At 37.4% G+C, this 15,776-nt stretch overlaps 1 pseudogene; it reads right to left on the bottom strand.

The window, feature by feature from the left end:
• Positions 1-5,764: 5,764 nt before the first annotated feature.
• LOC149050682 (uncharacterized) lies at positions 5,765-8,389 on the bottom strand (annotated as a pseudogene).
• Positions 8,390-15,776: the final 7,387 nt, after the last annotated feature.

Here is a 15,776-nt window from a genome sequence, read left to right as displayed (position 1 = left end):
GATTCTCAATCAGCTTTTTATTTATTTAGCAGGTACTTTTAACTTAGTGATTTTAAATTTTATTAAAATTTCGCGGGTACTTAATTTTGCGATTCTGAGGAGATAATATTTGACGGGGTTTTATTTTCGCGATTTCGAAAGGCAAATATTTAAAAGGGACATTGAATTTCACGACTCAAGCGCTCTCAATTTCATTTAAATTTTCAATCTGTCAATTTTTGACGGCCGCACGAGATATATCCTAAGGAATTTGTACGAATTAAGAGAGCGATGAAGATGAAGATGAGAGCTGGATTCTCTGCACCATATGCTAAATCCTTGCAAATGAACGTCATTTCACAATGGAAGATAAAAAATAGAAGCTACCAGTACATAAGACCAGTTAATGATTTGTGTATTTGTTAACAGATATCCTCTAGATTTTGTTGTAATTAAATGTTGATCACTTTTTTCTGTGATTTGAATTTTCTATAGGGAAATAATTAAATTTCGAGCGTTTAGATTCCGCGCGGGTTTTTATGCGCAGATCTTAAATTATGACAAATGGTGCTTGGGTGCTTGTTTTCTTCAATATGGATTTAGATGATGTAGCCTAATAACAATTTTCAGCAAATTTACTGGGAAAAAAGGACTAATAAACAGGGGTTAAAATACAGACGAGCACGTGAACACACAGAAGCACAAAAGAATAATATATAACATTGTTAACAGGTTTTTTCACTGTGTTATCTTTGAATTCGCTCTCGTCAAGGTTAAAACGTTTTTTGTCGTCATTAAGGTCACTTGGTTCATTCCCTTTTTTTTCTCGTTAACTTTATTTATTTATTTAATCATTATTTATACGCGGTAAAAAACATTCATCAGGTACAAAAAATTCCAATACTAATATCCTAAGAACCTAAAAATCCTAATCCTAACATTATATTAACTTACAACAATGTGCCACTTAAACACCTGATTTCCATGAATGCCGTATTTAAAATTATGATAGGGAAGGGCTTTAAATTAGTTTAATGAACCAGACTCTCTAATGTCACAGGGTAAGCTATTCCAAAGGGTTGCACCGCTATGACTAAAACTATTTTTCATGTTGTTAGTTCTTGGAAAGAGGACAACAAGTTTGTTTACCCAGCCTGTTTCTAATAAAATATTAATGTTTCTTTAATATAACTTACAATTATATTACAGGTAAGTCTTGCATGTGAACGTTGCTTAACTTAAGACAACCGAGTCTTGCAATGGATTTTTGGTTTACAAAGTTGAAGGTATAAATGTTTTGATTCACAGATCAGGATGAGGTATTGGCGAGGGTTAAAACTTCCTTTCCAAAATAAGAATGAGACATTTGAAATGCTAATTATTAAAAAAAGAGGAAATGACTAGAGGGCTAGAGTCTGACTTCATTTTGTGAAAGATTTTCTCCTCTAAAAAAATAACTTACGTTATTATTTTGCCACAACTAGTGCGAACACTGTTTTTGTTTTTATCTTTTTTTCCAGTTCAGATTTGTTAAGCACGCTGAGAAACTCTTCTTCAGAGGCTACGTGAGATAAATATATGTCGAGCCTCCACTTTAGCAACTTACGTATAACCTCACCAGCTTGAAACATCTGTTAGGGTTTTATTGATGTATACGTGAATAAAATATTTGTTGTGTTGGTAAGTGCGACTGCAGCATAAAACAATCTAGCGGAGGAATGAAACAAACACTATTCAGGTAATCTCGTAGCTTTTTTGTGTTATAACTGGTGATCAAATTAATTTAAGTAGAGTCTTATGCTACACTGCCGGAGATAAAAATTTAAGGAAAAAATCAAGAGGATAAGAGAACATAACGCTTTGTGTCGTTATATGAGTAACTGACTTCTTAATAAAGTTGTGACGACGACGAATTTTGTTTTATTTGCCGACGCAACGTTTTCATAAATAACACTGTATGGAATATTACTAGAATTGGGGTAGGTGTGACACAATGATAAAATAGCAGTCAATGGAAATATGCCGGATTTTGCTATAAGTCTCTTAATTACAAGAAACGTTTGGAAACAGCGTTAAACATTTGAATTGAACAATTTTAATAGCGGGAATATTAACTAACCTGCACGTTCCATTTTAAGTCAAATAAAATAGTAAAATAGTGCAAACATTCACCGTATGATATAGCCACAGTGGCCGGGAGAACGCTTAGTCGTTAAGGCATAAATATTCTGGTCCAATCACGCGACAAAGGAAATAAGGTCGAAGCCGATGATGATACTGAATCGCAACGTATACAACGTATAGATATGCTGAGGTGCCGACTCGAGGCTTACAGATAAGATAGATTTGAATTTATTTTAACACCCATTTGCTTTTCTTTCTAGGAAAGATGTCTAACATGTGGACTTTCATTTTTGTTTTGGGTAAGTCGGCTGAGCTCGTTTAAGACGTGTAGTTTTCATGAGCGAGCATGAGACACACTATAGTAGTTTTGGTTGTGAGAAAAGTTACGATAAATTTTTAACGCAAAGATTATTCTGATTTGCCGAGGGTAAGCTTGGATCAATTCTACCGGCAGAACGATAAAAAATAAGCAGTGTTGTAGGCAAGTATTCTGTCGAAAGTTCACGTAAAAATATGGGCAGAACTAAGGGAAATCAGTAACTTTATTTATACGCAGAACAGTTGTAGGAAGGTTCAGTGAAACTCATTGGCTCTAAATACAAATCTTATGTTGTATATCTTGATAATTTCTCGTTTTTTTAAGGTCTTGATGCCTTTTAGCAGCTCATCTATTTTGATTATTACGACTCAGTAAAGAAATGAAATTGTACTGAGTTTGAGGAATATATATGCTCCATAAATTAGTTATAACTAGCGTCACACGTTAGGCCAAGGTTACCATCCATATTTGTGAAAATACGTACAATCCGAAGGAACGATTTTGTTTTGGCCACCGAGGATAATTAAGAGCGTAATTTAAGAGCCTTGGTAAAATTTAGAGCAAACTATGCAATTTTACCGATGAGCATTGCAGTCTGGCAGTTTAAACTATTACGCGAACGCAAACTATCCAAGCCTAACCAAGGGCCATTGATTATAGTTCTTTACAAGAACACGTTATTTGCGCGTGTGTGTGCAATCCATGCTTACCACATAGACGATCAGGGACATTTGACTCTTGTGGCACAGCATGTCTGATCAGTTGTTAAGAGTGATTGTCAGTAAAAATCAAAGAAATCGTGGCCACGGTCAAAAAATCGATTTCGCTCATACTTTGTCAGTTTGAAGGCCTAGGTAAGTAACTGAAGGATGTGAGGTTAGTTTTTTCAAATATTCCATATAACGGCAGAAGACCACGAAAAACGGTCACCGTACCGGAAGCTCGGATTTCACCTAACGGAAACTCGAAATTTTACACTTTTCAGCTTCTCGCTACACAGACGTTTACATAGCTGTGAATCTTTCTTAAGTATAATTGAATACATTGATTCTTCCTTAGTCAAACCATGGGAATTATTTTTATCTCTGCTCATTTGTGAGCGAACTGAGACCCGATTAAGAAGACACACTTTTCTCATTTACGCGAAGGTGTAAAATAATCCAAACTCAGCGACGAAAAAAGCTGACCGGTAGTTCTTCAAGTCCTCTGATATTATAACCAAAGACAGTTCAGTCATTGATTTTTAGGTCTACGGTTTTAAATCTTTAGGATCTAGTAGCACTTTTGCATGAACGCCGATCAAAATTCGATAAAATTCCAATTGAGCGCCTTTGAAATCTACAACTCTACATAACAAAGCACTATTGAATAAATTAACTCCTCGGCCAAAGTTTGTACATAAAACATAAGGGTTTTGCTTTTTTAGCGGTTTGAAGCGTTTTAAAAATATATATTAATGTTAAATATTGTCTACACAGGTAAAACAAACTATGAAACACCAAAATTACCACGAGCTGAAATTAAATCTCACAGGTTCGCTCCCTAATCTGCGTCACGCACGAGCGACTTAGCGACAATTAGTACAGTAACAAACAGATATTTACATCCGTTGATTTTAAATAAGTCGTATTTTTAAAATATCTTACTCAAAGATGTGCCAGGTTTCCCAGTTAACTTGCTGAAAAAAAAAAGAAAACCTTAATAGTAATTCTAGCTCAATTAGAATTGATTTTATTTAGTATGAGAAGTTTTGTGCCGTCGAAAACCAATTGGAAGTAACTGTTTCCACGAAAAGCAAATATTGCATCGTTCTCTAAATAAACAAATCTACTTAACCATATAACCAGAGTATGTTGTTGGCGAAGTTAATAGACATACATAACAACGACGTCTTGCTCGTTCTTGAATATTGTCGGTGGGATTTGCGGCGCAGACGAACGCACTTGCTAAGTAACTTCCAATGGCTAATTTCTACCCTTACTCAGCTTTCGTCACACTGCTCACGCTGTGTAACAAGGATATAAAACATCGCACAAAGTCCTAAAAAACTTTCCGGACTTAAACCAGAATTGATTTTAGCGAGATTGCGTGTTTTTAAAAGCCAACGAGTTTATTGGAGATGACTACCCGTACCGTCTCATCGTGTCACTTAGGCATAACCTGACACGATGTCGATAGTTTCGACTCCTGATGGCCTAGAGCACTCGGATTTCTTTTTTTCCGAGTACGCCTGTGTCACTTACTGAATAATACATCATTCTCATTTATTCACCAGGCTTAAAAATATTCTATCACATTTATTCCATTGCGCGTATGCCACACATGACATTCCAATCCTAGCAGTATGCAGGATGTTTGTCCCATGAAGCACTCGAATTTTTTTTCCGATTATGCCTGTGTCACTTACTGAGTAATACATCATGTTCAAAAGTATTAATTTTTGCACCATACAGGAAAATGTTTCGGGTCACTCAGCAAGAGCTGTGAAAAGTAGCCGCACTGGAATAGGAATATATTTTTTCCAATCCATGAAGATATTTGACCTTTCAAAATAGCTCGTCCCTGTGGGCTCAGGCAAATAACAACTAAAAAATGTACTACCAAGCAGGAACTGTCTCCAATGAGTTTTGTATCCTCTTCATTCTGTTGTCCAATGCGACTATTAAAAACACTATGAGTTTTACGACTTGCATGTTTTACTGATTGCGCTTGTCAAACAACACTACAGTCTGTCATTGATAGAGAAAATAAAGTTTAATTTTGACAATATTCGATGAAAAATACTAAGAATTTTCCAAAGAGGGCACCGAAGAATAAATAATGTGCACTGTCATTTTTACGACATTTAAAAAGGAGGGAAGGGGGTGGGGGAAAGGATTTAACAACCATACTACTCTCTCTCCCCAACCACCCACAAAGTGCACAGTTTGCACAGTATACTAGTGGAAACGTCACATCAATATTTATATGTTTATGTTTAATAGCACAATTACGGTCGTTGCATCACTCCAATATGGCCATTTCCCCACAAAACTATATTTAAGTAGATCTTTGATCAATCTTGTACGTCAAGCTTTGTTACTTTGAATTTTTCTTGGCTTCTTGCGGAGACAATTTCAAACATTTTAGCCCTAAAACTTTGAATGGATATACAACTGTAATTAGCTTACATTACGGACTGGTTGGCTGGTTTAATTCGGTGGCAGCCTTGAGGTGGTCGCCATACCATTAGTGTGTCTACCTCTTCACTGAACACACTTTTGAAAAAAGATAACGATCAAATGAAACGATTTTTTCGAAAGAAAATATATGATGTTATCTTGTATACAAGTATGCGCAAGGCATAATTAGTCAACAGAAAACAGTTTATTAATCTGCTTATGAGGTACAGCCGCACTCGCCTACAAGCTTTGAAAGACGACTAATAAACGGATTCTTTCGTCTTTGTGTTATATCAGAGACGTCCACACCAAGTTCATCGCAAATACTGCGCAGCATGTCCACACTCAGTGACATCAGCTTTTTCTTGCCCATGCGCATGAGTTCACAGATGTTGTAACCTGAAGACGATACAATGGGGTGCTGAAGGGAAACCTCTCTCATCACTTGCGCATAGATTTCAGATTGGATTACCTGTTCTTGTGATGCTCTGTCATCTTCTCTAGTGGTCTCTTCGTCCGACTCTTCCCGGTTCACTGTACTGGGAGGAAGCCTTTTCTTTGCTGCCAGTCGTGAGAAGAATCCAGTGATTTGCTGTCCTGTTAGAACTTCTTCTGATAGAAATCGACGAGCTCCTAACTCGTCCCTTGAAGATCTCATCATTTTTGAGACTTCATTCGGATCTGCTTTCCTTCCACTCTGCTCGCCAATTTCAAATTGTTGTTTCAAAAATTCATTCTGTTTTTGCGTAAAACGTGTCTTCTTTGCGATTGTCTTAAGTGCCCATCCCATTGTAAGGGGCGAAAAGCATTGGCTGTTTTGTTCTTCACATTGTAACTGCACAGTGGAAATCCTGCTACCTTCATCCATTAGCTTTGAAGCATATCCTCGTTTTGCTTTGTCATACAGCGTTTCCTGTTCAGGTAGTCGCTTGTGTTTCCCCGTGTCTAGATGTGCTTGTAATGATACAAAGCGGCTGTATGCTTTAATGCACCCTTCCTCGGGGCATGGGAAAAGCGGCAAGGCTTGCTCGTTTTCACCATCATCATCTTCTTGTTCTCGGCTATTGGCATCACTGGCTGCATTTGGATCACTTGCAGATTTTTTATTTACATGTCTGTGTCTCACCTTCTTGAAAGATGGCTTAGTACTCAATTTCTGCGATGGGGGATCAACCACTTCAAGAGTTTCCGGGACCTGCAAAACTCCTTCAAACTGAGACCACGGTAGCAACTTTCCAGGACCCACATTAAATGCCCTCCACGCTCGTATTCCGTTCTCCTCATACTTGAAGTTGTTGAGTAAGCTTACACCATCCCATTTGACCTGCCGAGTGCTTGACGGGTTGAATGTAACGTAACTAGCCTTAGCGCAAGATCCTGGACCAGACTCTATGGCTGTTTTGAGCTGAATTGCTGTTGTCATATCATTGCCCTCGTTTACATATCTTCCAATGTCTCCTTTAATAGTCGCTGCTTGGCGCCCACGCCAGCAATGTCGCCTGCAAATTTTGCTGAAACGATAGTGTATCCGCTGTGGTAACAGCCGGCATTATCTTGTTTATAAAACGCCCTTTCTAATTCCGGCATTTCCTTCTTCAGCGAAACAAGACAATCCTGCATTATCGATACCACTACAGCACTGTCTTGTAAACAGTTTTGAAAGACATGTACGAATGTTTGAGACTCAAACTGCCCGCCTTCTTCCGACTTCCTAATAGCAACTGTTATGTGCCATGGTAAACCGCGCTTAGCAAACCAGTCTGATTGCGGCTCTCGAAATTTTCGTGGCATAAATTTCATTGCCCAATCCTGCACTAGTAACACGTCGCATTTGCTCTTCATTTTAGCTAGAACAGAACATTTGGCCTGATCTTGGTGAACGGAGCGCAACTGGTGGGCTTTCCAGCTCAAGATATTATTTCTGGCCTGCTTAACAGCGTGTAGCATGTCCGATTTCTGCTCCTCGTTACAAACTGCACTTGAACACTCACTCTCCAAGATGCTTAGAACTTCTTGCAGCTGGCAACACTGTGCACATGTTTCGTTGTGTGAATGACTGCAGTGGCCTTGGAAGTCAGAGTCTGTTGAGTCACTTAAGGCGTAAGTCCTACAATGATCAGCAATGCTCGAAGACTCAACCACATGGACCTGAAACAAGCCGAAGACAACAAAAACGTAAACAATTTCAATCACCGCATTTCCTCCAATAAGCGAGCTCCTCTTAAGTAAATCGCTCTTGGAACAAGCGCCCAACCTCTATATTAGGAGCCCCTTCCTGACTCGATCCAGCGCCCGGGCACTTAGCGGAGGAAATACAGTAATTATATCGTCCTGATCTTAACTACTATTTCTATAAAACAGTTACATTGAAAAGGCCGACGGTCCCCCTTTGTTTTCAAAATGTATAAATATAACTTACAGGTTATCGACAATAATTCCTTCCTTAGTTACGCACGAGAGGACCTGGAACTAGTTCAAGTATCAATATTATGCATTTTCAAAGATTTGAACTTTAGGAAAATAATTTGCCTGTGTTGTTGCATCAACTTTCTGTCAGTTTTGCGCCTTTCTTTTGAAGTACTTCATAACAAACCGTGTAATGAAATAAATCAAATACCTTGTAGTCGCTTTTCAGGTATTGCTTTGATGAGCGTAACTGTTGCTTCATTTCCCTGGCCCACACTTCTGTTTTTCCACAATCAACCAGTTTATCGACCACTTTGTCCAGGTCATCAAATGCCTCTGCTCCTTGAGATGAAAAGTTATCAAGTCCTTGAAAAGACTTCCTAACAGACGCAGAACACTCATCTAGTTACCTACCTAGGCCTTCAAACTGACAAAGTATGAGCGCAATCGATTTTTTGACCGTGGTCACTTTTTTTTAATTTTCCTTGATTTTTACTGACATTTACTCTTAATTACTGACGTAGGAGTTTGACACGCTCACTGATTTATTAAGAATAAATACTTCTCGTATAACAGGTTTACCACAAAAATACAGGGAAAAGTTTCCTATGAAGTTAATCTCAGAGTCTATCATGAGTTTGCATTATCGTTTACGCACACGATAAGTGAAGCAAGTAGACAGTCATTAATGAGCTAACTGTTCAAAGTATGTATGCTTATTCCTCTGTGAAATTATGTTCTTTGTTACAGTTGCAATAATCGCGGGGGCATATTCCCGATATATCCCATACTTTGATACAACCCACCGTCTTCAAGTAGAAAAAGGGAAATATGTGGAAATAGAATTGGAGCTATGGATGGACCCTTACTCACCTGGAGCACCTTGTGCTGATAAGGAATATCTTGAGATCCGTGATGGCTATAATCAGTCGGGAAATCTTTTGGGTGTATTTTGTGGAAGATACGTTCCTCTCTTTAAACTACGTTCCAGTGGACAGAACATGTGGTTAAGATTTTCATCTAACCATAGATACTGGCTAACGTATAACAGTTCCTATGAAGGAAAAGCACTAAATGCAAGAGGTAAGTATTCTTAGGTTTAAGTGTTTTGATTTTCTTAATGGTATAATTTATTCTAGATGATATGTCTTATTATGTTTGTGCTTAGTTCCCACCAACCTGATAGACGTCGCAGAGACTCAGTTTGTCCTTCTCAATCATTTGTCATCGTTGTGGTGCCCGGCGGAAGGTGGACCAGCTCCTCGCATTGTTTGGAGAAAGAATGGCGCTGTTGTGCAAAACAGCACTAGTGTGCGACTTCATATCAACGTCACTGAAGAAGAAGGAAATACAAGTTACAGCTGCGAAGTGGACGACCAGGAGCCAAAAAACATCAGTCTTGTTGTCGAGAGTAAGTCTCAAGTTACATCTTTACTTCAAGGGGATCTCAGTTGTTGTGTATGCTTTTGGTAAACCTTACTCTTTGTCTTATGTCGATTTTGGGAACTTTTTGTTTTAGAATAAAACCTTCTACAATTTTATTCAAAGGTAACCTGAAACGTCACATTTATGAAGTAAAACATAAAACAACTAAGTGTCTTTTTTTAATTATTAAAAGATTAGTTTTCATGCTTTTGCTTTTAAAAAAATTATTAATTGACTCGATTGACCGCTGCCCAAGAAAAAGTACCATCAAAAACTGTGCTGTTCAAACTATTGAATAATCGCAAAATCGTTCAGAATGGATAAATAAACAACTAGCAAAAGTCGCAAGTGACGTTAGTGCGGTTTTCCCCTGAGCTCAAATTGCTAACCTAAAGGCATTTTCTATTACTGCGACCGCGCAAGAGGCAATGCACGCAATAAAATCAGTTTATAGAAAATTGAGAGCCTTTTTTCGGTCAGGATAGCCATCTTTAAGTCGTTCGCCGTATACGTCACATAAGAAAATAGAGGATTAGTAGGTCGGTCTATTTGAATCTATTTGAAATTGAGAATTTAAGGGCCGGGTCGCACTGGAGCGAATTCAAATATCTGTCAATTTTTCGCGAGCCAAACATTGGCAAACATTTTTGCAATTTTCAATTTTTGGAGGCGGACGTATCAAACTAGTATCCTTTGATCAAAACTTCATTGATTGACACGTTCGTCAATCACGAACCCATCTCCCTCTACTAAAGGATAAAGAAAAAGTTATCGCTAAATTACTGGGAAAAGTATGGATCGTCATCGAATGATTATCTTCGCAGCTTTCTTTCTCTGCAAAACAACGTTGCGTTTTTTATCTTGTTGGTATATTATCAGCAGGCTTCTATGCGGCTAGTATCAACTCTTAGACGTAGAGGGCGAAGACTTCTATTAAATAGAGCTCGCTTTCGAAACCGTCCGTAGTCGAGGTCTCCGCGTTCATTGGAGTCATGGTTCGAGCTTGGGACCATGTATCGTATTCCGCTTTCTTTTTTCCTGTCGATCTTTTTGGTCGCAGCTTGCGCCACTTGTGCTGGCTTCGATGATTCCATTGGAAGGAGAAGTACTCGTTAAAGCCGATTGTTCTCCAAATTGCCGCCAGTGACCGGGCCCAGGGTACGAGTCAGACATTCGAATAAAAACGTCACTCAAATTCCTCGTTTCCATCAAACGAAAACTGAGGGTCAGATGTCCTGCCATCGCGTGCGCCAAACTACTTTAGCGGACCACAGCGTATTTTTCCCGTTTAAATTTTATCTGAACATGGCTTGTGTACGATGATAGCTAAATGGTTTAAAAACAAGATTGTTCGCTATGCCTGCGAGGCAGGATATCGACTCCTTTGAAGATTGGCGAAATTTTGGCGATCCGCAAAAAGGTTTTAAAATTGGGGGTAGCACTCATTTAACACAACTCGTTGACATATTTTTCGCTTAAACAAACAAAAAAAGCTCTAATGCGACTCTGGCGGTATAAGGTTCGGTCTATTTGAATCTACGTCGTGAACATGGAAAAATTTAACAAAGTTTGCACCGGATTGACTTTACTATTCTCCTTATCTTTGAACAGATCAAACGGAAAATACCAGAGAGCAACAAATCCCAATAATTAAGTATTTTAGATCATTTTCATACGTGGCGAATAAAAATCATGCTCGTGATTATAATGAGCTGTTTTGCACCAACGGCTGAATAGAAATAAAAAATGTGATGTGAAATATGTCTTCATTTCGATGAGAGAGCATTTTAGTTTTGGATGGTTTTGAACAATGCTTAGCTAAACGGATGGTATACTTTGTAACGTGTCATCATCAATTTGATTCGAACACACAGATATGATTCAAATATCAATTTTTAATGGAAGCCTGTTTTTGTTTGTCAGAGTGCCCTCAACAGTGCCAATGCAAAGTCCTTAAAGGTAACATGAAGAACTTATTATCGGCCGACTGTGGAACAAAACAGCTTAAGTCAATTCCAGAGAAAATTCCCCGAGCTACAGGAAAACTGTAAGTTCTTAATACATCATATAAGTTTAGGTAACGACATGATTTCGAGTGCAATATGATGTTAATAAATACTAAAAAATTTTCAAAGACAAAAAAATTGCACGAGTCCGTCTTTGACAGATTTACATGCGCTTATTTACACCAAATTGCACTCGAAATCATGTCATTACTTGTTAGTCTTGTTAATGACTTACATATGAAAAACTCACCACAGAAGTACGTCAAGAAGGACGAAATTTTGGCAGCGCCAATAAGAATTTATATGAAAAATGCAATCGTTTTCAGCCAATCAGACATGCGTAATTTTTTCATGTAAACGATTCAGCCTCAAATTTGGCCTTTGTTCGAATTTGAAGGTGACACAATGATTGCCTAAAGTACGAGATGTTATACTAAAGACAAAATCATTTTATGGCCGTTTGTAATTTTATAAGAAATTTCATAAGAAATAACAAGAATTACATTCCATAACTGTTGAACCAGATGCTTCGGGTGATTTTCCCTTTCTATCTGCATTCAGAGTGTTGAAATGAAGGAAGAGCCAACTGATTTAACTTAGAATGTAAAAAAAACCAGTGAAAGCATATTCAATGTATTTGAAAATGTTGTACAGGTTAATTTTCAGTCAGATTTACGCAGGAGTTTGAGATATTGACTTTGTTTTACTTTCGATCAAGAGTTTCTCTACCGGTTTTTTCTCTTTGGACACTCATTCGGTAAAAACAGATGACGGTTTTTCTGCTAGCTGCTGATTATCCTTTCACAATTTGAGTTAAAACTGACTCTCTTTTTTGTTGCAGCACGCTCTCAAACAACAAATTGAAGCACTTGCCGAAAGAAGTTTTCAGCAGAAATTCTAATCTGATAAAACTGTAAGTCATATTGACTTTGTCAACCTATTTTGTATTTTGATATATTGAAGATTAACGGATGGAAAATAATGTTTCATTCAGTGAGGTTCTTCGGGTGTGTTTCGCAAATCAAATTGCATGAATTTCGCAAATTAGCTAAATTCATGCATTTTGATTTGGCAAAATTCACTTTAAAAATTATTATGTCCGCTATTCCACGTAAAGGTCTACACATTGAGCTTGATCATGAAAATATTAAGTTAGACCTTAGAGCCCACCTGCAAATGTTAAGTTGGTGAAAGGACAACAAAAACAACAACACCAGCAACTACAACCTGACAAAGAAAACCCGTTGAATCTAGTAACGAAATCAGTGTCAATCTATCATTTCTCTTGGACATAATCAAAGTATTTCCATAGATTACCTCCATGTGATGTGTAATTTCTGAGTGATGAGTAAACTTTGATAAAGTATCTATGTCGGACCATCAATATCAGAGTATTTATTCTTTTGCTCGATTCGAACGTAGAACATAAACACTGACTGGCGAAATGACCCTCACATGGGAAATAGATCATCCATGATAAACTTGGAAAAATTTCGTCCATCTTTACTATATTTTTAAAGCTCTCTTCCGGCTCTGTAAAACTTTTAGGTAGAAAAAACTTAATGTCTTAAGTAAAGCAGCTTGGAAAGTTACACGGCGAGATAAGTAAAAGAAAACGATATTGAGATCAGCTGAAAATTTGGACTTCAGTAAATTTCTTAAGTTCATTATTTCATATCGTACTCAAAGAACACTTACCATTGCAGTGTAAAAATACTCGAACTAAACAGAGAATCGTCGATATATCTTAGATCAGCTTTATACAAAGTGCTCTGCATGAGAAGCATATCAGTTTATTGCTAAGAGCCAAGTAGTAGATCGGACCCAGTTTAAGCCTTCGGAGCTAACCTCTATATTCATGGGAAAGAAGTCACTTAGAGCTGTTACACAAAGTGAGACAGAATTACTTCTGAGCGCAGCATTGAAATTACTCTAAGAATATAAACACTTGCTTCTGATCCTTGCTGTGGAGGAAAAATTGATGTTACATGTATTTACTATCCTCCAAGATAGCCAAAAAAACATTTCGGGTGTTTCCGTGAGCATCATTACCATTGCATATTTATTTATTTTTTGTTTGCTGGTTTTGGTAAACAGCAAAAGCGTTGGTCAAATTAAGCTCTGGTATTTTCGAAAATTATTTTTAGTATATAATTAATCATTTCAAGTGTACACGCTCCCTTTGATCGAGGCCAAGTGAAAGAAAATCGTTTTTGGTCAGCTCATTACGAAAACCCATGGCCGTTACGGAGGCTTTAAGAAAATTTCCTATTTTTAATAAACCCAAGATTTAATGAGGTCGGGCATTTTATTTCCGTGCCGCAGAAATTCACAATTTTAACTATGCGGTATTTTAAAAACAACCTTAAGTTTAACTGTATGAGCTTGTCACTCAAAAGCGAGTTTATTGATCACACCTTTTCTTCATGCTAAACTGCAATTAGCACATAAAGAGGTAGGTTTGTTTCAGTCTTTGAAAACCAAAAAAGTTTGTAAGGTAGTTTCAGCACTATCATAGCTTTTCGATAATTTATGGTGGGTCCAAATTTATTCCACTGATATTTTTAAAAGTTTCTAAGAGCTAAGTCATGATATGCTGACTGGTATTGAATAATCAAATCTTGCGTTCACCGAACTCGTTTTTGGGTGATATACACGGAAAGCTAAAACTGGATGGCACTGTAGTAGACTGAAGTGTTGTTATGGTAATCGTTTGAGCCAAAAAAAACTGGTCAAAACTTGTTAAGAAATTGTTCGCTACGGATATTCCTCGTGGATGTGGAATTGGCTAAAACGTTCAAACCGAATTATTGGAGGAGGTTTTCTGATCTATTAGTTCATAAAAGTTATCTTGTTTAAATGGTCACTGCTTGATCGAAAAGGTGAATGGCATAAGGATAATCCTGGTGAATGTACATTTCATCAGATCTTTTCAGCCATTAGATCGGCAAATGGTTTGAAGTTAAAGGAAAAACTCATAGCTGATTCATTTGTACGTGAAGCTCAAATCAACAAGCACCATACGGACAGTGCGAGTCTCTTATATATTTGAAAGCAAGGCAATTCAGGTTACCAGTGGAGAAAATAAAATACTTAGGTAATTTGGTATAATCAACTGATTGGATAACGTAAATTGGTTACCGTATATAGTTTCAAAGCTAACGTTTCAAGGGTTAGCCCTTCGTCAGAGCAAATCGCTAATTTATGTTATCAAATAAGTTACACTCTTCCACCGACGCGGCATCACAGTTTCTTTAGAAACTTACTCCCTCCATAAATAGGTAATTGATATGTTAATTTGTTCCTAGGGACTTGTCCAAAAACAAGATGCAGAAATTGCCAGCAGGGGCCTTTAGTAACAACACAAGACTGGAATATCTGTAAGAATGACGTTTCTTTAGCTTACGAACATTCATTAATGATTTTATAATCACGTACTGATGTATAGAGACATGATATGGGCTTTCACATCAGAATGAGTTGGAATCTGAACATCCCGTCAAAAAATATAAAACAGTACAATATTTCTTAGATTGGCAACTTCTCTTGTACAACTTAGTCCACTTACATTTCATATTTATTTGGAGTCCGGTAAGAGTCTTATCTACATTCCTAGGGGACTTAAGTGTAGCATGGTAACTGGATAACAAAATGTCGTTTATCATGGTTAGATCCAGTTATGAAATTAATTCAAACAATACAATTCGATGATGCTCACTATGTGTCACCAACTCGTTCAACGTGATGACATAACTGGTAAATAATCTTCGCTGTTTAACCCTCTTTAGCCCATTGAGTCGATAATAAGGTTTCATATTCCTAAGGTGGTGTGATTTTACCAAGGAATGTTTTTGCTTTAAAACATGCTTTATCCATTGGGATCATGGCGTGCCTGTGACATAGCAGTTTCGATTCCGGGTACAAGTTTTTGTTTTTGTTTTGAAAAATTCTTATAGTTTTATCTTTAGACAGCTTATTCAAGCATTGAGCTCTATCATAGAACTTTTCTCGCAAAAGATATCAACTTTACGAATATCCTTTAGTTTCAAAGCTTAAACTTAAACATGAGTTCTGGAGATGGTCCAGGTGGTAGTCTTAGGGTGGGATTTATTTGAAATGTTAACGTGTCTAGGACAACCCCGGCCTAATTGAATTGGAGGAAAATAGTTTTTCATTAAAGTACTCTTGTCCCTTGATCTCTAATTTCGTTTCCATGAAGGTACACGCATGGATAAGTAATCAAGATAATTGATTCAAATCCTCACTCCTCTTAAATGTTGTCTATGCTCCTCCTCATAAAAAAAAAACTCACCAAAGTCAAATTTCCGCTCTCTCAAGCAGGACAGCTACCCAATC

Source organism: Pocillopora damicornis, chromosome 2 (genome assembly GCF_964200805.1).
Source record: "Pocillopora damicornis chromosome 2, jaPocDami1.2, whole genome shotgun sequence".
Classification (NCBI taxonomy): domain Eukaryota; kingdom Metazoa; phylum Cnidaria; class Anthozoa; order Scleractinia; family Pocilloporidae; genus Pocillopora; species Pocillopora damicornis.
The sequence above is the reverse complement of the archived record's forward strand: the minus strand, read 5'-3'. Positions and strand labels throughout refer to the sequence as shown.